This window comes from Lissotriton vulgaris, chromosome 2_1, assembly GCF_964263255.1.
Source record: "Lissotriton vulgaris chromosome 2_1, aLisVul1.2, whole genome shotgun sequence".
In the NCBI taxonomy this organism is placed as follows: Eukaryota; Metazoa; Chordata; class Amphibia; order Caudata; family Salamandridae; genus Lissotriton; species Lissotriton vulgaris.
In genome coordinates, this window is record NC_141687.1 from 757578442 (window position 1) to 757603367 (window position 24926).

Below are 24926 nucleotides of genomic sequence, written 5' to 3' on the forward strand. Positions count from 1 at the left end.
CCCCTGTTTCCTCCGTAATTGTATCTGTTTTTGCCTTATTTGATACCGTCTCTTCCTCCTTGTTCCCTGTTCTTTTCCTGTGCCCCTTGCGCCTTGCCCCTGTCTCCTCCGTAATGGTTCTGTTTTGCCTCATTTGTTTAAAGTTTCTTGCCTCGTTTTTATCCTGTGCCCTGTGCCTCTTGACTTCTGTTTCCTTCGCCGTTCCTGCCCCCCGTTCTCCCGCCGCTGCGTTCCCTGCGGCCCCACCCCCGCTCGCCCATTCGTCCACTCCCTCCTCCCAGCTGCTTCCTCCCTCGCACCTCCCCCTCTTATGGTGGCTGCTGCGCGGGGCGCGCCTAAGGCAAGCCCGTCTGCGCCTGGGGCGCTGGCTGGCCAGCGCCAGAACACCTGGCCCCCACGAATGCCACAACGCCCGTATCCCCTACAATGCCAGCACCCTCCACGCACTCAACACAGGACGCCCACACACCCGCTTCCTGGCTGCCCCGAAGCACACCCAAGGACCCTTCTCCTGCCGGAACTGCAGCTTCACCAGCATCCAACCCCACAATACAACCACCAGGATAGAACCTAACTACCTCAGATGCATTCTTCTCAACACCCACTCCGCCCGCAAAACACGCCGTTGAACTCTGGGACCTACACGACTCAACCTCCCCAGACGTCGCCTTCCTGACGGAGACCTGGCTGACCTCTCTCGGCACCCGACATCGACATAGCCATCCCGGACAGCTACAAGATCTCCTGCAAGGACCGCACCAACGGAGTAGGAGGAGGAATCGCCATCATCCACAGGAACACTCTCAGAGTCTCAACCAACACAGACGACACCCTCAGCACCGCCGAACACCTGCACTTCCAGATCCACACCGATCCCAACACCACCCTCAGATGAACCCTCGTTTACAGACCCCTCGGACGCCAACCAAAATTCAACAACTCCATCGCCGATTTCGTCAGCACACAAGCCTCACGGACTCCATCCTCCTCGGGGACCTGAACTTCCACCGCCTTCTACACGGTCTACCAACCCACACTGCGCACACACCTAGACGACGCTGGGATCCAAGAGAAGGCCCTGGACTGGACCACCTCCTTCCTCTCCGGCAGAACCCAGAGCGTTCGACTCCCCCCTTTCCGCTCCGAAGCCACAGATCATCTGTGGCGTACTCCAGGACTCATCCTTCAGCCCAACACTGTTTAACATCTATATGGCACCGCTCACCAACGTCGCCCGACTTCAACATCATCTCCTTCACCGACGAAACCCAGCTGATCCTCTCCCTCACCAAGGACCCCCACACCTCCAAAACCAACCTCCACAAAGGAATGAAAGCCATTGCAGAGTGGATGAAGAACAGCCAACTGCAGCTAAACTTAGACAAGACGGAAGTCCTCATCCCCGGATCCACCCCCTCGGCTTGGAACGACTCCTGGTGGCCGACCACACTGGGAACAGCTCCAAAACCCAACGACCAGACACGCAACCTAGGGTTCATCCTCGAGTCCACCCTCTCCATGGCAAAGCAGGTCAACGCCGTCTCGTCCCCCTGCTTCAACACCCTCCGCATGCTCCGCAAGATCTACAAGTGGATCTCCGCCGAAACCAGAAAAACGGTCACCCAGGCCATCGTCAGCAGCAGGTTGGACTACTCAAACGCCCTCTACGCAGGAGCCTCGGCCAAACTCCTGAAACGACTTCAACACATTCAGAACCTTCTGCACGCCTGATCCTCGACATCCCTCGCTGGAGCCACATCACACCCCACCTGAGAGACCTGCACTGCTCCCCGTCAACAAAACCTTCAAGCTCCTCACCCACACACACAAGGCACTCCACAACACCGGACCAGCGTACCTCAACAGACAACTCAGCTTCCACACCCCCACCCGCCAGCTTCGCTCCGCCGACCTTGCCACAGTCCCCCGCATCGGAAGAGCGACCTCCGGCGGCAGCTTGTTCTCCCACCTTGCCGGCAAGACCTGGAACACCCTCCTCATCCCCCTACGGCAGACCCAAGACCTGCTGACCTTCAGAAGACTCCTCAAGACCTGGCTCTTCAAGCAATAGCAGCTTACCCCGCCCCCCAGCGCCTTGAGACCCTCACAGGTAAGTAGTGCACTTTACAAATGCTTTGATTGATTGTCGTTCTACCTTGAGTTTCGTGTGGATGACCAAGCCTTCCTAGGGTATATGTGAGCGAAGAAAGGACTGGCCCTACAGGAGAGGACCACCTCACGATAGATCGTGCTCTGTATCAAAAAATAAACAGTTAGGGGCTCGGCACAGACCAGCACCAGCGGTCGCCGTGGGCCAAGGGCCGGCGGGGAGGCAACACCGGGAGGAATCTACGGGCAGCACAGTCGCTGGGGAGGAGCAGAAAGGGAATCAGACATCTGCCACCACCGCGGCCACCGCGGGCACAGGGCCGGCGGGGAGCGCAGGGGACGCAGCTCTGCTAAGAGAGGAGCGGGAAAGGCGGTAGGCAACCAGGGGGCCCCAAATGTCGACAGGTCGAGATCTAGCAGGCATCAGGTCCCAAAATTTAGAAAGGAGCGTTTGACAACGGGAGGCATCCTCCAGCCAACTCACAACCACAGGGGGAGGCCGACGGCCCCAACACATAGCAACACTGCGTCTCGCCAGCACCAAGAGCATTGAAATCAGCCGGCGTGAGGCGTCAGGACATGGTTTGACAAAGCCAAGGAGACAGAGCAGGGGGTCAGGACAAACAGCTACACCAGTAATTTCAGAGATAGTGGAGCAGACCTCCAGCCAGAACACCTGCACCCTAGGGCAGAGCCAGGCCAGATGGGCAAAGTCCACAGCCGGTGCAGAACAACGCGTACAGGAGTCCTCCGGAATAAGCCCCAAGTGATGAAGATGCAATGGGGTGCGATAAAACCTATGCAAAAACTTGAAGTGAATCAAACGGAGCCGATAGTTCGGGGAGAGGTTGGTAGTTTGGTTGCAGCAGTAAAGCCAGTCGGCGTCCGAAATATCCATGCTGAGATCCGCACTCCACGCCTCCCGCGCTCGAGTCGAGGAGATGGGGGAGGCTACCAAAGCGAAGGTATTATTGACCACCCGGATTTTCCACCCCTTCAGTCCTCTAGTATGTCTCGGCATGCGGCGTTGCGGGGCCTCAGGACTATAGCGGATCTGTACCCGGATAATTACTTCTACTCCCTTTCTGAGTCCCCTTCCTTGATGGATACTCTCCTATTTTACCAGCTGCGTGCCACCTGCCGGAAACTGCACCCGACCTTTCCGCAGCTTCCGCCTACTTTCCCAGCACTGGATTTCGTATACACTTCTGCGTCCCCACACAAGCTTGTTACCAGACTGTATGCCTTCGCTTTGGTAGCCTCCCCCATCTAGCCTGGTAACAAGCTTGTGTGGGGACGCAGAAGTGTATACGAAATCCAGTGCTGGGAAAGTAGGCGGGGGCGCACCGCAGGGGCGAACAATGCAGTAGATAGGGACCAGGGGGAAAAAACATCAGATTCCACCACGACGTGTGTTGGTAAGTTATAGGATGCAGCCAAAAGTGATTAAAGCTGGCCTGAACGCAAAGTGCGTACAGACAAAAATCCGGCACACCCAGCCCGCCAGCCGACATAGGCAGGATTAGGATGGCGTAGGCAATCCTGGGCTGCCGCCCCACCCAAACCAACGAGACCACCAGCAAGCGAAGCCGGCGGAAAAAATAAGAGGTGAGAGGGATAGGTATGTTAGAGAAGAGATAAAGGAATTTGGGGAGGACCACCATCTTGGCTATGGCAACGCGACCAGCCAGGGACAACAGCAATCGACTCCACTGAGGGATTGTAGACTCGAACCAATCCACAGCGCGGCCAAAGTTGGATCTCCAGAGTTCATCCGGGTCTCTGCTCAGCCAAATGCCCAAGTATCGCGCAGGGCCAGACGCCCACTCAAAAGAAAAATCAGGTGCAAACGGGAGAGTGGCGTCCTTCAAGGAAGAGCACGGACTTACTCCAGTTGACCTAAATGCCCAAGAGCCCGCCAAACCGAATAACCTCCCGCAACAGGGGACTGAGATTGTCCTGGGGATGGCGAACATAAAGAGTGACGTCGTCAGCATACATGGAGACCAGGAGGGAGCGGGATGAAAAACCAATACCCCTGTGGGTGTGGTGCTGCCGCAGCCGGGCTGCTAGGGGTTCCATGGCGATGGGAAAAAGCATGGGCGATAATGGACACCCCTGCCTGGTTCCGCGAGTAATGCTTATGGGATCAGACACCTGTCCATTTATACGAAGCCGGGCTGTGGGGTCAGTGTATAGGAGCCAAATGTTAAGCAGACAGTGGGCACTAAAACCCATACGAGACAGGACATAAAAAAGGAAGGGCCATTCCAGGGTGTCAAACGCCTTTGTGGCGTCAAGCAGTGCCGCCACAGCTGGAAGGTCAGGGTTAATTTGGTCTAAGACGAAAAAAATGGTGCGGAGATTATGGGAGGTGGCCCTATGGGGGATGAAGCCAGATTGGTCGGCGAGGGCAATGGTGGGCATTAATAATAAGAGGCGAGAAGCAATCAGTTTGGCGAAGATTTTATTATCTATATTAATAAGGGAGAGGGGGCGATAGGAATCAACGATCAGCTGGCTTGTCGGGCTTAAGAAGCACGGTCAGCGAGGCCTCACGGAGAGATGGCTGAAGCGTGCCTGTGTCGAAGGATTCATTAAACATGGCAGCCAGATGTGGGACTAGGAGAGAGGCAAATGTTTTATAAAAAGAGGCAGGCAGGCCGTCCAGGCCCGGTGCCTTGTCGCTCGGGAGGCCGCTAATAGCTGCCGGTATCTCCTCCTTCGAGAAGGGCTGGTCGAGGAATTTACTGTTATAGTCCACCAGCTAGACCAGGGCGATGGACTCAAAGTATCGGAGGAGGAGAAGAGCTCACGGAATAGAGACTGAAATAGAAGGCAAGGAAGCAGGACTTGATTTCCTCCGAGGACATGGTGCGATCTGGACCCCCATCACTGAGGGCCATGATGTAGGAAGCAGCACGCGGTGGACATAGTAGGTTAGCAAGGGTACGCCCCGGGCGGTCTCCCTCCCCGAAATGGCGAGCTGGGCCCTCCCTTCCCAGGAAGGACAACTCGCGACCGGCCTCGTCCGAGAATTCAGAATGTTTTTGGCGCAGTAGCGCCAACGTGTCAGGGCTAGGACTATTCACTAGAGCGGCATCCAGATCACAAATCTCCCCCTCCAACCTAGCCAGCGCGAAGCGAATAGACCGGAGAACGCCAGCCTGCCTAGAGATGCATTCTCCCCGAATAAATACCTTAAAACCCTCCCAAAGGGTAGAGGCAGAATCAACGGAACCCACGTTAAGCTCAAAATAGTTAGTTATGGCGGTCTGGATTTTGTCACAAAAAACAAAGTCCCTAAGGGCGTTGGGGGAAAGACGCCAAGTGAAAGCCTACCGCTGAGAATTAGGGGGGCAAATGAGAAGCCGGAGCGGCGCGTGATCGGAGAGGGTGCGGGCCATATGGGTGGCATCAATAGTCCAGGACAGGACGTCCGGCGAGGTGATCCAGAGGTCGATTCTCGACCAGCAGCCCCTCGCACCTGTGACGCAAGTGCCCTCCCGGGCTTCAGGGCGGAGATGATGCCAAACGTCAAAGAGCGAATTGTCGGCCAAGATGGAGGAAAGAGCAGTGGCAGCTCGCGGGTGAGATAGGCGAGAGTCCGATCGGTCCAGTGTCGTGGAGAAGGTAACGTTAAAATCCCCGCCCAAGATCACGGCGGCGGGACCACAGGAGGAAATCAGATGCCTGACGCGGTGGAAGAAATCTGGGTCGTCAGAGTTCGGGCCATATACCGCGGCAATGGTGACCGGCTGAGCAAGCAAGAGACCATGCAAGATCACGTATCTCCCTTCCGGGTCTGTAAGGGCACTGGAAGTTTGCCAGGGGAGGCCATGGCGCAGCAGGATCGAGACCCCCCTGGCATAGGAGGAGTAGGTGGATGAGTGGGATTCCCCCCAGTAACGCGTGTGGAGCCTGGAGACCGAGCTGGGAAGCAGGTGGGTCTCTTGTAAGAGACAAATGTCCACTCTATGGTGCTGTAAATGGGCGTAAGTCAAGCAGGCGTTGCGGTAATCATTCAGGCCACGGACATTCCATGTCCAGCAGGTTAGATTAGCCATGAGAGAGGGGATAGAGGACAGCGCAGCGCGGGACAAGCCACAGGAGACACAGTCGTGCCCAACACCCGGTCACAGCGGGGGAGGTCGGGAGACCTATTGGGGGGGTGTATGACCGGCAGCAGCCCAGGGGATTAAAAGCCAGCCCAGAGTGGGCGCCGTCGCGCACAGGAGATGAAGGGGACTGAGGGTGCCACAGGCGCGCCAGTGTAATACAGCTGACAAACTGAGAAGGAAATGCAGCCACAGCAATGAGCAAAAACCACTACATATAATAGAGCACCTTGCATGAAAGTCAGAGAAACATAGCTTCGAGCACAGCACAGTTTCTACAGAGGAGCAAGCATAGGCAATCAGACGCAACAAAAAGGCAGCAAAACAGAGCCACCACCCCACTAGAGGAACAGCACCACCACCCCACCCCTGTTATCAACAGACCAGTCGCTGCGCAAAGCCCACGGAGCAGCCGACCCCCCCACCCCAAAACATTCCCAACACCCCTAGGCAACAGAAACCCACCACCCAACACCAACCCCCCAATCGGGCTGAGCAACCCACCCACTCCACCCCGGGGACCCACAACTAGAAAAGGACAAAAAGGCAGAGACCAAAGGAATCATCCCTGTGGGGGCAAGGCGAGACTCGGCGGACACCCCTGCAAAGAAGCAGGGTGGCCAAGCTTGGGTGAAACAGAGGCATCAATAGATATGGCTCAAAGTGACAGAAATGTCAGCGTTCACACAGTTAGTCATAGTCGCTTAGGCGGCCATCATTTCCCAGCGGGGACTTAGGAGGTGAAGCGCGTGAGTCTCTGTCCAGGCGCTTGGCGAAGGTCAGGGAAGGTAAGTGTCTGTGCACCCTGACGGACCCTCAGTTTGGCGGGATAGGCCAAGGAGTTTGAAACCCCATGCTTTTGAAGGATGCGCTTGGCCGGTAGAAATTCTCTCCTGGCAGCTTGGACAGTTAAGGTGTAGTCCGGGTAAAAGGAGAGGGAGTTCCCCTGATGTGTGATTGTGCCCTTTTCCCGCGCTGCCCGGAGGATGGCATCTCGATCACGAAAGTTTCGAATTTTCGCCACTATAGCGCGGGGTGGCAGGCCAGGTTTCGGGCGCGGGCCAAGGGAGGGGTGGGCTTGTTCCACTATGAAACATTGGGACAGAACATCCCCGAAGAGGTCCCGTATGAGTTGCTCGACAAAATCCTCCATCTTGGAGATGCTGGTGGATTCAGGCAGGTCCGTAATACGCAGGTTGCTCCGACGAGAATGCGCCTCCATGTCCTCGTTCTTTTCTTGAATAACAGCAAGGATCTTGTCCATCTAGAGGAGCTTTTGCCTGTCCTGAGTGGCAGCATCTTCCGCATCCGACACCCGAGACTCGAGATGAAGCATTCGGTTGTCGTGGGACTCCACTCGGGCATTCACTGAGTGTAGGCGGGCCGATAGTTGATAGTTGATCGAGCTGGGACGCAATGCCGGTGACTGTCGATTTTACCTCCAACATGATTGCCTTCAGGTCCGCCACCTGACCTGGGGGAAGCAGTCCATAGCGGCAGCAGAGCCGGCCCCTCTGAGCTGATTCTGTCCTGGCGCAAGGACCTCCGCAGGTCGAAAGCGGTTTTAGGCTGCTTGGGGTTGTTCTTCCCATTGCAATGTTTGCTCCAGAAGGTCCCAGCCGCACTGCGGAAGAGAGGAGTCGGGAGAGGAGGTGGGGGGTGCCAGTAGCAACCAGGCCAAAGCAGGGACGTCAACATAGGGCACAAAACAGTGTCCAGCCAAACCCTCAGTCCCAAGAACCTACGAAGAACGTCCCCAACACTCAACGCAGAATGTAGCCAGAGTTCCAGCACAGCGGGCAGGCAGCCCCCAGCCCAGGCAGCCCTCCAAACGTCTCCAGAAGGCACCCCGCAGAAGGGAGCAGTACCTGTCACCCCAGGCCGGGGAGGTCGTGCAGGTGTTTCCAGGGGCCCCATACAGGTGCGGCGGATAGCAGATGCAGCTGCGACTACAGACGGAGGAGAAAGAGCCCGCTTCCAAAACTAGGGCGGATGGCGCTCAGCAGGGTGTTCCCGGCTTGAGGAGGAGAGCGATGGCTGGCAGAGCGGTGTCCCATGCCGGCCGCAGGCGGGCCACCAAGGGGGCCTCGGAGTTCAGCGGGATGATGTCGGCACAGGTAGGGCAATGAGGCAGTGCAAGGGGAGGAGGGCAGGCACACCCCGAGGAGCACGCAGAGGCACTGGCCGCCAGGGAAGGAGGATCCACTCGGAGCGCAGAAGGGAGATGCCAGGCCCAGCAGGCAGGACTAGTCCAAACCGGTCCATGGCCCCGTTTGATGCAGGTTGTGGGGCGGCAGCAGGCTCCCACGTCGCGGCCCAGGAAGCGATACAGAGTGCAGAGCCGGGGACCCTCCACAGGCCCAGGACCAAGGTAGGAGCCGGTGAGGCAGGGGCAAGCAGGTGGTGGGGCCATCCCAGCGGGCGGTGGTGGGGGTGCACAAAAAGCCGCTGCCAGCGCGCCCCAGAGGGGGAAACTGCCAGCGGAGGATGCCAAGGGGGACCGCCGCTCCCACAGCCCAGCCCAGGCGACGCGGCAATCACGCAAGGCCGGAGGGAGGTGGTAGGCCGCAACAAGGCTGCGGCACCCGCAGCCCAGACAGCACAGCGGGCGGCCCCCAACCTCGCCGGCAGATCCCGTGACAGAAGCGCCACTCACCGGTTCGTCAGGCCGTCAGCAGGCCGCCTCCACTGCAGGGCACAGCATGCATCAGCAATCTCCGGGCCAGACAGGAGCAGGCCTCCAGCACAGGCCTGCGCGCCAAACTCTAGGTGTGGTTTTCCGCCGTTCTGGCCCGCAGTGGGACCGGGGTCGGATCAACAGATGCCCCAGGACTCCTGGGGTCGGGAAATCGCTGTGTGAGGCAGGCGAGTCAGCGATGCCTGCCGGATTATGCCGGATAAAAGAGCTTGGCTGGCAGAGCCCACTTACAGTGCGGCCATCTTGCAGCTGGCCAAGCCACGCCCCCCCAGATTAGTGTCTTTAGTTGAGATTATGGAAAAAGATGTGGAAATGTTTAAAGCTAAATTAAACTTGATATGAACATTGCGCCAGAAGAGCATTGGGATTCTTGAACTTTAAAAAGAGTCAGGATGGAAGCATGAATTGAAATTCTGCTGACTGAACTAAAAGAAGGCCTTTTTGATATTTGTTGGGAGGACACACTGCCAGTTGAGCATAAACTTGTCTCTGTGTGGTCCCCCAAATCCATCTTTGCTAGCCTTCTAAACTGTAGTGATAGTGTGATGGGTGGAGTTTTTTTGAGCTCCTATTCTTGAAATCTATGCAGGCAGCACAGATGCACAGCGGACACGCACAGTGGGTGTGCTGTAGGCGTGCTAAAGGCATGCCATTATGCCCAAAATAAATTTAAACTACAACTCTGAGGAGCTCAAAAACCTCTACACAGCCAGTTATCAACTTGAGCCAACCATTCCTACTAAACTTTCAAAGCTAGGCATCCTTAATCACAACATGCCCAACGCTGGCTCGCATCATCATGGGCACAGCACTAATCCTCCTCGTCCCAACATATTCATCTCAGAACCTATGAATAAAAGCCAGCTGGCCTCGTGTATTTTGAATAAAAATCAACTCACTGTTTTCTACCTTAATACTCGGTCCTTAGTAATGCATCAACTAGAGATCAAGTCTGACTCACCTTATATCCTATTTTTGACAGAAAAATGGTTAACAGTTGACTCATTACCGGATATTCTAGCAGCTCTCCCAGAAAATGTTTATTTACTCAACCTTACCCGGCCACAGAAAAAGAAAGGCAGAGGTGTGGCAAGATTGCAAAAAAAAAAATGAAAATTGTTAAAATCTCCCCACTATCTCTTGGGGGTGGAAAATATTGTGATTTAAAATAGACTCCCCTGCTTCCCCACTGATATTCGTCCTAATGTACAGACCGCCGGAACACATGCAGAACTTCCCCCAACTTGAGGCTGGGTCATTGATTATGCAAAAATTCTTCTCCTGGGTGACATTAACTACTGAACGAATTAAGTAAGCGGTGGGCAACTGACATTCAAATTGACGAATAGGTTGGCTAGCATCAATCTTGACCCAACATGTTTTTGTACCAACTCACATCAAAGACCACACTTTAGATTGTCTGGTCCTCTAATCTAGTCATAATTAGCTTTACGCTCTTAGCACTTGGTCCGACCATCACCTTATTCACTTCACCATAAAAGATATAACGCTCCCAAAACTTCCCCCGCATTCAGATATTACCACTAGAAAATGGAAACTCATGGACCTCGATTTATTTTGTACCTATTTGCGCCGCTCTCCTCCTAAGCCAACTTGGAGGGATATGAGGAAGTGATTTCGGACTGGCTCACAGAAGCCAGCAATTCTCATGCCTCCCTCCAGAAGATAAAGCTTGCCCATCACCATGAAGCTTCTAAGTGGTTTTTAGAAGATCTGAAAGCCACTAAACTTGAATTACAGCAGGCAGAGGGCAAATGGCGTAACACTTACCTGCCTGAAAATAGAGTAGTCTTTATCCAAGATTTAAAAACATACAAAAAAATTAATCTTGCAGGGAAAATCTATATTCTTCTCTTATAAAATCATAAATTCAGAGAATAAGTCTATGGTCATTTTTTGAGACGGTCAGAGAACTATCTAACCCTGACAGACTCTCTGTACTTGCAGACGCTACCCATAATCTATATGATGGATTGAACCTTTTTTTTGTGGAGAAAATAAGTATAAAAAACAATATCCCCCCTAGTACTCGAGTCTTCAATATACAATCAGGAGATAGAAATTCTACCATTCTTTCTGCTTTTCCAGCCATCAGAAAAGAGCGACTTGCCAAGCTAATGGTCTGTGAGACTGTACAGCGGGGGTACTGAAACATCAAGGGCACACACGAGCTGGCTTGCAGAGGTTATTTTTATTTGTACATCCAATGTCCCAGAACAATGCATTCAAAGAGTTCCTCTCTTCGAAGGGGTTGAAGATCAGACCGACAGCAGTCCTTGAACTCTTCCAATGGACTTATCTTCCCGGAAATCGCTCTCGTCTTCGCTCCGGCGGGACAGGCAATAGGAAACCAAAAAGAAAATAAAGAGCTTTAGAAGACGGGTTACTTGACCATACGTCTGTAAGGGGAACGGGTGTGAGGAGTCACTGAAGGCTGCCACCACGCAAAAGACAATAAACCCCGGGGGTATAGACCAGAAATGGTGCGTGGACAAAAACAAGCGCAAAAAAAAACTCCACCGACACATCCCCGTGACCTCCCCATAGAACTTTACCCAGTCCCTCCCGTGAAAAAGCGTTCCGTATACGACCCCATACCTTTTCCAGCCACGCTTCCCTTGAAGCGTGGCGTGGCGATTCGTGGTCTCGTTGGCCTTCTGGCTCCTTTGTGTTTTCGTCCACTCCGTCTCCTGCTCGATCCTTCCATCCTCTGTTCTCCTCCCGACTCGCCTCTCGCAGTGTGTCCTCCTCTCCGACATAGTCTTTCACGCCGTCAGGTTCCGGGAAGGTTTCCTTATCCGCCTTCACTGTGTCTGATTGGTTCACGTCGGGTGACGTCAGGATGCAGGACTCCTCCTCAGAGGAAGCCCAGGCTGAGTTAAAGGCCCCGTAGGTGTCCTGTGGACGGGGTGGAAACGAACAGATCCTCACCCCATCCGAACTCGGCAGTGGCCCACTGACATGATCTCAGTCAAAACAAGGTAACCGACCGATATCTGTCCAAAAGACAATATTTTCTTGCTTTCCAGATATAGCAATGTCTCTCCTCAATGTATCTCTTTTCCAGGGCAAAGGCCCCAACTCCTTTAAGGAGGCAGTGGTGCTGCCTCTTTTAAAAAACCTTTCATGCAGCCCGACACCTTTGCTCCTTTTTGAAGGAGTCAGGCTACCTGAACTCCCACAAGGCCGGCGTCCGTCCTGCGCATTCCACTGTGATAGTCATTCTCACTGTTTTTTTTTCTTAAAGTTTCAAAAACCTTTATTGAAAAATGGTGCCGTACATCAGTGCAATAATGAATCAGCAAATCGTAAGTTACATTAAATTCCACAGGGGGTGGCACCTACCCCCCTCAATTTGTGTAGAACATAAACTTCCCCATCCCCCCCTTCCGAGTGTTATTGACGGTAGGCGAGCATTCTTTGTGGTACTGAAAATTCCGGACCCTGCTATTGTGTGGTACCGAAGCTCTACACTTGTGTCAAAAATATCATCGTATCATGACGATTTTGGTATCGGCAGACCGGTAATGATTGAGATACTATACCTAAGCATTTGCGTCATGATCGAGTGACGAAATCACCCTGAAATCGTAGTTTCTGTCTTAAACCCTCGGGTTCCATTTTGTGAGCGGCATCCATTATGTGATTGCCCTTACATAGTCAAATGACCAAGGCCGAATTCTATCTGAAAGGACACGTACACCTTTGCTGACTCCTCTGTGACCTGGGCGAGCTGACTCCACTGCCTCAAGCCAAACCTGTTCGGGCAGTTCCCATCCCAGTGGCCGAACGAGATTAGTATCAAGGCACAACATGTCATAAACCGTTCATCGCATACAAACTGGGGCTAATCTCACACACACCTGACCCTGTTTCTTCTTTATGACTTGTTTTACAAGGAGGAGGTGCCCGATTTTATTGGGGGTCCGTCGATATCTGATGAAAGTTCTGGGCCTTGCCGGGTAATCTATCATGAACTGGACAAACTGAAATGTGGGCTTGTCATCATGACTCTGCTTTTTCTTTGTAGTGAAAATATGTATATGGTCGAACTATAAAATAAGGAATGTTTGCCTGAAGCTTATATTTGTGTATAAAAAGAGAAGGCTGGTTCTGTAAAAACGAGCAGTCTCCTGAGAACATACGTCGTTGTACTTCTAGGATGCCTGTTACTGGTTGCAGCCAATAAATACGATCCTTGACATCACCTAGAAGACTCTGTGTTTCTGTGGTCCAAAACAGGAAGGACTCGAGGTCTTTGGGTGTTCTCCCTGGCACCGCCGGGTCCATAAAAACGCGCTACCTCAGTTGGCGCCCAATGTGGGGCGGTATCAAGCGGTATCGGTCCAAGCCAGAGGTTCGTGAGGAGCTTCGTGTGAAAATTCCAGAGGACGGCCAGCCACTTCAGCGACCCCTGCATGTCGACGTGGTTCCGAAGGTCTTTGCTGTGAGGTTCCCCGCGTCCCGACGGCTACGAAGGACTGCTGCCCTGACTATCGCCCTGTTTTGGACCCTTGATGATTGGTAGAGCGAAACGATAGACGAGTCTTCTGGTGACGTCATCGATCATCGATACTTCAGTTAAGTATAAGTGGAGCGCCTACAAGATGTTACAGCTACTTCTAGTACTGGCAAGGAGGAGGGTGGCCATCACGTGGATGGGACAGAGGGCCCCGGAGATGTCACATTGGCTTAGAGATGTGGGGGAATGGTCCCTGGCGGAGGAAACCTTTATGCAGACCGTGCGTAGAGATGTAAAACTGCAGGACGACCTGCTTGCGTGGAGAATGATGCGAGTGGTGGGTGAGGCAGCCGAGGATTCGGATGGTACGAGTGCGGAGTTGTTCACCCCTGGGGACACAGAGTCTGAGGATGAGGGCGGTGAGGGCGGTGGGGAGGGTGGGGGAGAACAGTGAGTTGGGAGAGTGCCTGACCGCACACGCACATGTAGGTTACAACTGGGAAGTATTGTGTTTTGTATCTCAAGGCGTCATTCCTAATTTACGTAGCGACCGCTGCTATATCTGCCAATAGGAGTGCCATAATGAGGTGAACGACCTGTGTACACATGTTTTAGTCATGAATGCCGTAGTTTTGGGGGGAGGGGTTCCTTTGGGGAGTTGGGGGGTAACATGTATTAAAGAAAAAACGGAAAAGCAGATCAGAATATCCTGCCGTGCAGTTACAGGGCTGGGTTCATGACCTGGCTTACATGCTACCAGTTACCGCCGCCCGGCCATCGGGTTGTGGGCTGATGGGCCGTGTATACAGAAGTATGTTCTTTGACATAATGTCGTTGCTTTCTTGTAACTGTGGGCGCAACTGTTCTATACTATCATTGTCTGCAACAAAAATAAAGTTTAAAAAAAAAAAAGTATAAGTGGAGCGTCTCCCAGTCCTTAGTTTGGTTCTTAGTTTGATATCCTTTGGGATAGCTTTGATTTGGAACTTGCAAGTGCCAAAGCCGAAGGACTCGTGTATTCACGAGACTATCGTATTCGATAATCCTTTGAAGTTTGAAGCTAGACTACAGAGCGAAGATGCCTGGTCTTAGCAGACTTGGAAATTTGTTTTGTCTTGGTTGTAGTAGGGACTGGATTGGATTGGATTGGACTCGTGTCCGGTTCCTCCGATTGGAACTCCAACGTATGAGCTCTATGTGAAGCCCTATCACATATAATGAAGTGTGGATCCGATACACCAGAAACGATGGTGTCTTAAAATGGCCCCAATATGGTAGTTTTGACACAGAGATTTTAGATAATCTAGAGGTAAAACTTTTCAAGAAGAAAGCCCGGCCGGCTATGTTTGACTCCTTTCGCCTATGGCGCAAAGAAGCCAAACAGAAAGAAATGAAATTAGCAAAGAAAAACAAACGAGGTATGTCAATGGTACAAGCTGCTGTTGCATTCAGGGATAATGAGGAAGAGCAAGAGAATGAACAAACGCTTAGAAGTAGGAAGCTAGCAGTAGATAAATGCTACCCAGTTTTGCCGCGAAAAGGACGAGGATCAAAAGAAGAACTTGATAAGGATCCTTTAATGTCTCATCTACTGAGTTCACCACCTCCATATGCGCAAAGTGCTACAGCACCACAGCAACCTTTGGTTGTACAACCCCCTATTGTTGGACCACAGGTTCTACCACAATCGCCAGCTCCTCTTCAGCTGGTTCCTACTCCTCCGGCGCAGCCCTCTCAAGGGCCGCCGCCTTTGCTACCTACTCCATCTGCTTTTCCTACTACTTCGCCTACTGCTCCAACTGCTTATCCTAATACTTTTTCTGCTACTGCCTCCAACTCTGCTTTACATCAGCCTGTCTTTTCTGGCGTATCTGCCTTTCCGTCAGTTTCTCCTTCTGTTCGGCAGAGAGTGGCGAACACTGTCACTTGTCTTTTCTCACCTTTCTTTGGGTCGCCTAAACACGACCCCTAACCCAGAACGAAGACAGTTGCGGAGTCGACTGCCTGACTATCAAGAGAGAGAAGTACTAAATGAGTTAGCGCGTAAATGGGTTATCAATACTGTAAGATATGACGTTCAGTCCGTCATGGAAGTCTTCCGTCAGTGGGAAGCATCTAAGCAGAGATATGTTTTTGAACAAATGTGTGTATTTCTCTGTGAAGATTTGGAGGGAAATGATCCAGAACACGACATGCCTGAATTATTCCGTGTGCGGTTCAAGTTTGCGGAGGGCATGATTGTAGGTGCCGATGTTGAACAAGCGGTTGCGACATTATTGTCTTATAGGAGTAAGGGGAGCAATTCTCGATCACTATCTGAGCATGACGCACCAGGTAGGAAAAAGGCGCGACAGTATCCCTTGAGAGAGGTTCTCCCAGTTTGGAGGGAAGGTGATGCAAATGCTAATCCAGCCATTCCCCCGCATTTTCAGCGTGTGTGGGTACATGTTCCTTGGAAAAGATCTGAGGTTTTGGCGCTCAAACAGACATTGCCTGATCCCCGTAAAAATCCTGCAGGGTATTATGAGTTATCCCAGACTGCCAGCTCCTGCATCATGAATTTAGCCGATATAGACATGTTGTTTGGAAATGTTGTTCCACAGCCCTTATGGGGAAAGATTCGTCATGCAGATCATGACCAAGAGTTAGGAGACACATGGGTTAATATTGCTGCTGCTGATGCTAGACAAGTTGGTGGCTCTAAGCCCGAGCCTTTAGTAGCAGAGCTTCCTGGTAGAATTATCGCGTATATGAAGACTCTGATGCCCGAATTGCGTGTGAATTGGGACAAGTTGTCTGCGTGCAAACAGAAGAAAGATGAGACTGTGTCTGACTTTTTCACGCGGTTTGAAGAGACCTTCGTCGATCATAGTGGTCAGGATATGGCTACTGAGGGTGGCCAAAGATTGTTTGTTGACAAATTTGTACATAATTTGCTTCCTGAATTATGTAATAAGTTGAAGGATTCTGAGAGAGCATGGGCTGTTTCCACGTCAGCACAGATTTTAGCCACAGCCCAGTACTATGAGAATAGACGCAAAGACGAGCTAGAGAAGGCAGATAAAAAGACTAAAGAATTGAAAACTAAAGTCCTTCTACAGCAAGCTTATCCGCCTCGTACTGCCAGTCAGCACGATTATCAGCAACCCCAGCAGTATTTGAGAAACTCGCAAAGAAACTAGTCTTCTCAACCACGTTTACCGTTTGGACCCAATCAGTGTGCGTATTGCAAGGAAGTTGGTCAGTTCAAGAGTAGTTGTCCGGTTTTGTTACGGCGTATGAATGGTGTTTCTGGGGCAAGACGTCGAGGTGTTCAACAGGCTCCTAGAGGCAGGGGCCGTGGAAATTTCCCCCAGAATGCTCCTTCTTTCCCGCCTCAGAATTCTATGAATAGTTTTGACCAACAGAATAACGCGTTTTCTAGGACAGCTCAGTACTATGCTGATGACTATTATGCAGAAAATGAGAATATGGAGGTGTAGGAGAGTAGGGTCTGCAATCCCATGATCACCCAGATTTTTTGCTTTTGTTTCACTGGTTTACGACTTTCTCTGGCTGTGGGCCTGCTAATCAGACCCACAGCCTGGCTGTTCTCTTTCTAAATTACGACATGTACCCTAGGTGCATTTACCACTTGGTACTGGGCCACCTTATCAGACCCTGTAACTCAGGGCATAGGTGTACCCAGGGCCGCCAGGAGCTGCAGCATGTATTATGCCACCCCTGGCTGGCCGCCTAAATTTGACACAACTGGCTGCATGACAGCGGGGGCGAAGTCGTGTAATCACACTTTGCTTTAGATATAGTAGCCCTATATCTAACCATACAATGGACACTCGAGTTCCTATCAGTCACTCCTATGGCAGGCCTTGACAATCCTGAAGGCAGAGTGCATGGGCTCGTGTGAACTAGGCTCTGGCCCGAGCCGAGCCCGGTTGCAGCTTGCGGAACCAAGACCCAATGGCTGTTCCATGATAACGCGTACCCCATCGGTAACTTCGGTGTCGCGTTATCAAGGCATATCGAGTAAGGTGTCATACGAATCGGGATGCTGCCCTCTCACCAACCCTGGCGATGAGGTTAGCATTCCGCCCTTCTAGAGGGACACGACATGTACGTAACTGTGAACCCCGGTTAAAGTTAACTAAAGCCTCAGCTCCACAAAATGGATGCTGCCACCACAGACACGAGTCTGACCTCCTGCTGCTGGGAGTCCTTCCAGTGAGGGGCGCTTGGACAAAGGGTTTCCTGTCAAGGGCGGTGTTCGCCCCGTCCCAGACAGGGTTTGTGTATTCTGGGTAGGTAGGGCTTTTGCGAGAAGGTGACTGCGGAGTGGCACCCCGGTGCTCACTACGCATCTGCCGGTCAGAACCAGTTCCAGGGGCGCCAGCCCTGGCCTGGGGAAAGTCCGGCAGGGGAGAGGGGTGTAACTACCCCCCTTCCTGGTCCCACCCTTAGGGCAGGACCTAGTCATGTACCCACCCCTTTCTTTAGGATAAAGGCCGGAGCGGGGACCCTTCCAAATTAGATCATCTTTGAATCAAGAACTACTTTCTACGAAAGGACACTCAAGACTCTTCTCAAGATTTCTCCCTTGTGACTAAGGAGTAGTCACCCTGCATCAGCGGGCACCATCTAAGAACTCTGCGGTTTGCTGCAAGTCCTTCCTCAAGGATCCGACGGCCCAGCTCGACGAGAACCGGCTTCCCTGGCACCTCTGACCTCTACCCACGTCATCAGCTCAGCTGTGATCTGTGGGTGCGACGAGACCTCGAGGGACCGGCCATCATCAGAACCTGCACGCTCTTAAACCAGCACGACCATCGAAGCGATTCCCTGGTGAGTGCTCTGGGGTCCGAGAAGCCCCGACCCTGAGCCGCTCTAGCACCGAAGTGCAGTCTCCCAGCATCTCCACGATCTGCGTGGGGCCCTTCTGCTCGCTGCTCAGCACGTTGTCTGGTCACTAGCCGCTGGCTTGTGCCCTTCTGTGACGACATCCGACAATCAACACTGCTGGTCTGGTTGCTCCAGACTGGCCCTTGCTTCCATCTCTGCGAGAAGCACCCCGGACCCTCCTGGTCCACTCAAGACGCCATCTTAGGCCCACCACGTGGCCCTGAGATCTGCCAAGGCTTGTTGCCCCATCCTGGGCCCGGCGACGCCGACAGCATCATCCTTCGTGGGACAGCTCGCACCTCCGCCGTGGTCGCCGACAACGCCTCCTGGTCCGTGAGACTGCAGAGCCTAGCGTCGCCCACTCACCTGGTCGAGGTGACGGCCAACCGGTGCCATCCTGGTACCCTCTGACTACTGGCTAGTAGTACGAACTTGGTCCCCTCTGCTTTCAGGTATCAACAATCTCTGATCCAGGCTTGGATCTCTACGAACTATTCATCACTGGTCGCCGGCCAGCAACTCTTTTTCTTCCGGCTCCTGGCTCGTCAGCGAAGACCCCGACGCCTGTAAGACTTGTGCAGCCGCAGCCCTCGTGGCTAGGTAACTCGGCATTTCGGTGCCTGCATAGCCTCTTTACTCTAGGGTCCCGAGTCCCTCGCTTCCGACTTGCCTTATCGGGTCCGCCCGAGACCTTAAACTTTCCGTGTCGTCGGACACTTGTTTTAATTGTGCACTTGAAGTATTTTCCTAAGAGATTTGGTTTGTGCTTAGTACCCTGTCCTCATAAAGAGTCCAGGGCTGTTGTGAATCTTAATAAATATCCTGTTTATTTTCATAACACTTGTGTGGTGTCCTTTCACTGGGTGTTCAAGGGGTACATGTGTGGTAAACAGCTGGCTTAACGCGCCCTCTCGAGTCTTTAGCCTTAGACTGCTCGTATCCACGCTACTAGGATAGCTGGTCTATAGGTTGACTTACAACCAAACACCATAAGGGACGTTGGAACGATACATAGCGGTCGCTAGAATAGCGAACGTTGCATATCGGGCCAACTTCTCACAGGAGGGTAATGATTGCTAGGACAGCCATGGACAAAGAGAGGGAGTTGTTTCAGTTCCAGTACATCAGAATGGACCTTATGTTGAGGTGATTACATCAGGTGTGTCAGAGCCTTTTCTGTTGGATACTGGTGCTACAAAGAGTTCTATTATGCACTCAAAACTCCCTGGCGCACCTTTGTCTGGCGAAATGAACGTTTCAGTAGGTTTTTTTCTGGCGCCCCGGTTAGGAACCCGATCTCTAGTCCTATGTCCCTTTCTGTTGGCCCATGTGAATTAGAAGCGCCCCTCATCCTTACAACAGGTTGTGGTGAAAACCTGTTGGGATTGGATCTGTTAAAGAGATTACATGCGACTTTTACTGTTCTCCTTCGGGAGTACAACTTACACTGGATAAGAAAGTGGTTTCTCCAATGTATTTGTCAAGGGAAAAACTTCCAACAGAATTGTCTTCTCTTCCAGATATACTTTGGGCTACTGGCTCTAATGATGTGGGTCTTTTGGAAATAGCGCCATATGTTGTAACATTGAAAGCCAATGTTAGAATGCCACGTATTCCCCAATACAAGATCTCTAGCGAAGGTGAAAAGGTGTTGTTAGCAATCATTTATGATCTGATTGAGAAAGATGTCATTGAAGAGACAACAGGCAACATTTGTAACAGTCCTGTTCTGCCGGTTTTGAAGCGTACTGATCCTTCCCAACCACCTGTCTATAGGTTCGTGATTGATCTTGGAGAAGTGAATAAGATTGTTGTGCCACAGTTTCCAATTGTTCCTGATATCACTGCCCTATTGACTATGATTCCAGCTTCAGCGACTTGGTTCTCAGTGATTGACTTGAAGAATACTTTCTTCAGCATCCCGATTGCCGAGGAGAGCAGGGATATTTTTGGCTTCAATTTAGGAGGCCGAAGTTTCCGCTTCAAACGCGCTCCTCAGGGCTACTGTGAAAGTCCATCAATATTCAGTCAGGCTCTGAAATCACAGCTTGATAAGATTGTTTTACCTGACGGTGCTACCCTTATTCAGTACGTCGATGATTTGCTAATCGCTGCAGATACTGAAGAGATTTGCAAGCAAGGCACTTTGTCATTGATGCAGCATTTATGTGATTTGCACCACAAAGTCTCTCTTTCAAAGTTCCAATATTGTCGACAAGAAGTGACCTACTTAGGTCACCTCTTATCGAAGGAGGGAACGAAACTGACCCCAGAAAGAATTCAGGCAATTGCAAAATTGAGTGTCCCAAGGACACAGAGAGAACTGCGTGCTTTCTTGGGCATTACATCATATTGCAGACAATGGATACCGAATTTTTCCTTGTTGGCCAAACCTTTTGTGGCATTAACTCGTAAGGATACACCGAAACCCATTCCGTGGTCTGAAGAGTGTCAGAAAAGTTTTTACGAATTACGTGATGCATTGTGTTCAGCTCCTGTGTTGGGTATCCCCGACTACAGTAAGCCTTTTACATTGTATGTCCATGAGAAAGAAGGTTGTGCATTATCAGTTCTGACACAATCTTTTGGGGACAAACAGCGTCCATGCGCGTACTTTTCGGCGACTTTAGATCCGGTAGCTAAGGCATTGACAAGTTGCTTGAGGGCCACTGCGGCAGCAGCTGTCTGTATTCGACAGTCTGCTGGGATAGTAATGAATAATATGTTAATCGTCATGGTCCCACATGCAGTAGACATTTTGTTAAACAGAACAAGGACACAGCACTTAACTAGTACTCGTTTGTCAAGTTATGAGCTGACTCTGCTAGCGAGTCATGTACACATAAAGAGGTGCGATACACTGAACCCAGCCACGTTATTGCCCATTTCAGTAGAGACAGATGAGGTCGAAGAACATGACTGCTGTTTTAGGACAGAAGAAGAGACAAAAGGGAGAATAGATTTACAGGACACTCCTCTTCCTGAATGTAATGATACTTTATGGGTTGATGGTTCGTGTTTCAAGTTGCCGAATGGGGATACGACTGCAGCATATGCTGTGAAGACTTTGCATACGATTGTTGAAGCTGCACGTATCCCCCACAATTCAGCACAAGCAGCAGAGTTGATTGCACTTACAAGAGCATGTGTGTTGGCAAAAGGGAAACAAGTGAATGTGTACACGGACAGCCAATACGCCTTTGGCGTGGCTCACAGTTTTGGACGATTGTGACGTGAACGTGGGTTCCTGACGTCGCATGGTGCTAAGATCCAACATGGTCAGTTAGTGAATGAGCTTCTCGAGTCACTGACCTTGCCATTACAAGTTGCGATTGTGAAATGCAGTGCACGCAAAAAGGTGACTGATGATGTTGGTCGTGGAAATGTGTTTGCGGATGAAGTTGCTAAAGAAACTGCAAGGAATGTAATGAGTCGAATGTATGTTGCAGGCCCTGCGAGATGGATTGGTGATGTGGGTATGTGTGAAGATACGATTGAGAGTGTGAAGTCCATCCAAGCTGAAGCCACAGAGAAAGAGCTGAACGAATGGAGAGAAAGTAAGGGTAAATTGGATGCGAATGGTTGTTGGGTCGAATTGTCAGAGCATCAGAGATGGTTGCTACCCAATGCGTATGTGCTTGCAGTGGTGACAATGGCTCATGGAACGGCTCACATCAGTGTGAAAGGGATCTGTAAGTTGCTGGCTCCAGTATGGCAAAATAGTGGGATCCCTAAGTGTGCAGAGAATGTGGTCAAGAATTGTATGGTGAGTCTGAAGTACAATCCTGGTAGGGGAACCCCAACTCCAGCTGGTTATTTTGCGCCTCCAACGTATCCGTTCGAGGTTTTGCAGCTAGATTTCATCCACATGGAAAGGTGCAACAATTTGAAATACGTACTTGTTGTTGTTTGTGCCTTTTCCAGGTGGGTGAAAGCGTATCCCCTTAAGGACAACACTGCCTTATCCACAGCTAAAGCCCTTGTCAAAGAGTTCTTCCCTAGGTTTGGAATGCCTAGAATGGTTTGGAGTGATAATGGGAGTGAATTTGTGAGACGAGTGATGAAGAAAGTGTGTGAGGGGCTAGGCATACAACAGAAGTTCCACGCTGCAAATCACCCCCAATCAGCTTGTTTAGTAGAGTGCTATAACGGCACGCTAAAATTGAAACTGGCCAAGATTCAAGCAAGCACAGGTCTTAAATGGCCTGACGCCCTGCCCTTGGCACTCCTATCAACAAGAATGACTGTTCACTCCAGAGTGGGACTTAGTCCACATGAAATTGTGTTCGGCCGCCTGGCCAACATATGGGGAGTGCCAAGGCCCACCAGGTTTAGCGAAATAGAGCACCCTGTACTGCTTGATTATCTGTATGAATTGACGGCTAAATTGTGTGTTTTACACCAGCAGGTCCATGACATTCTACCTCAGGCCTCTGAAGCTCAAGGGCATCCTATCGATCCTTGATCATAAGTGCTGGTCAAGAATTTCCAGCGAACAAAGAATGACCAGGCCCGGTGGACCGGCCCTCATCTAGTCCTTCTCTCGACCAGATCTGCCGTTCAAGTGGAGGTAAAGAAACATTGGGTACACGGAAACCACTGCAAGAGGGTCCCTCTGCCTCTTCCGTATGACCGGTGGGTCCAGGAGGGAATTGCTGACTCTGAAGCTGAGACTGTGCCTCGGTTCCTATCCTTTAGTGATGCACGTTTAAAAGGAACAATTTCTGAAAAGGAAAGCGACAACATTTTGCAAGAAGCTGTGCCTCCGTCAATTCGACTGAACACTACACAGCCTGAACTCTTGTTTCTAGACCACACAGCACCTGGTAGAAATCGTTACAATTTGAGGCCGAGACCTATGACTATGGACAAATAAATCCTTTTTTCTTTTTGATTGTGCAGCTCTCTCATCCATGAAACTTGCTCATTTTTGATTTTCGAACCGCCATCCGGTTGTGCTGCTAGGGTCGCGGCTGCCCAAAGTCTTTGGGGTGCAGCCGAAGACGTTTAGGTCGACGGTTCTGGTTGGTCTAAGGGAGTTGCCCTGGACTGACAGAAGCACTCCTTAGCAGAATCACCCTACCGCCGCGGGCAGCAATTTAGAGGATGGAGTTTCCCAAGATGGAGAGACCTGCCAGATCAACGAACTTTGAAACCAGAATATGCACTGTGATGGCGAAAACACGATTTTTAATAATATGCATTTTTATGTTGTGTAGTATAGTGATGTTTTTAATAGGCTATGCTTTATTCACCTTTCGAGTATCATTTGCACACACCACACAGCCCACACCTCCTCCTATTGTTTCCCCGCACTCTTTTCACCCTCTACCTGAACACGAGTCTGCCAGAAGATTAGAGTTTATAAATAACTCATTCGTTCAGCTCTTACCCCAACACCAGTTTGTAATGAACACGACAAATTGTTGGGTATGTGGACTTATGCCACACACGACAGATAAGGGTATCCCATATTTTGTCCTGCCATTTAGCTACTATGGTTCTTTGTGGGCATTTCAAACAATGTTCCTATTTGCCATCGAACCATATTCCCCACGTTCCACAGGAAGCAACTCGAGGAACAAGGCACTAGTGGCGGGAATCAGAAATATGAGCAGAGATATCGACACGTATGGAACGATTCCCAGAGATTAATTGAAGGCTTACAGTAGATGGAATATAACTAAATATGGAATTTCCTTGAGTGAGAGCCAGCGAGCAAAGAAATCCTCCCCAATTTGGATAGTACCCCATCAGGGTCACCTATGTCTGCAGGGAAATGGCAAAAACCCCAGAGCTCAGTTAGGGAAGAGTGTCTGTACTGAAACTTACGTCTTCTCGTCTCAGACCTCCCCTTCGTTCTTAGCAGCTAAGGGTACCTACTTCGTCTGCCATGATAGAGCATACACATGGCTGCCCCCTGACTTTTCGGGCACATGTTTTATCTCGTTCCTGTTGCCACCCGCCTACACGGCCGAGGCAGATTACCATAGGACAAGGACAGTTAGGGGTGTTGTGAGTGAAGACGACACTGTGGAACAGGAGTTTGGGGATTTCGCAAAAGGTTTTCTGCCGCTTTGGGGGCCTATGGTGAACAGCAGGAACATTCGCCAATTGACGAGGGTAGTTGAATCCACCGTGATTGAAACGGCTGGTGCCCTTAGTAACTTGACTGCGGAGCTCCCGTCGGACTGCCTTATGACTCTTCAGAACAGGGTTGCCCTAGATGTCATACTTGCAGACCGTGGTGGGGTATGTAAAGTGATCCAATCAAGTTGCTGCATTTTCATCCCCGATAACGCCCCAACAGTATACCAGGCCATCTCCAAACTGCATAAGATCTCTGAGTCCATTCACGTGGATAAAGGGGACTGGTCTTAATGGGGTGGTTCTGGGAACTGATATCTGCCTGGGGATGGAAGATTTTGATAGTCGTTGGGATGGTCTTAGCCATTCTGTTCATGTTCTGCCTGTGTGTACAGTGCGCTCCTGCAATATGTGGCCTCTGTGCTACATCATGTGTAAGGAAGCCTGTATCAAGAGATGAACTAAGTAATAGGATGATGCTACAACAGCATCTCAATGACTATGTATACAGACCTGGACTCAGATTAATTGAAGG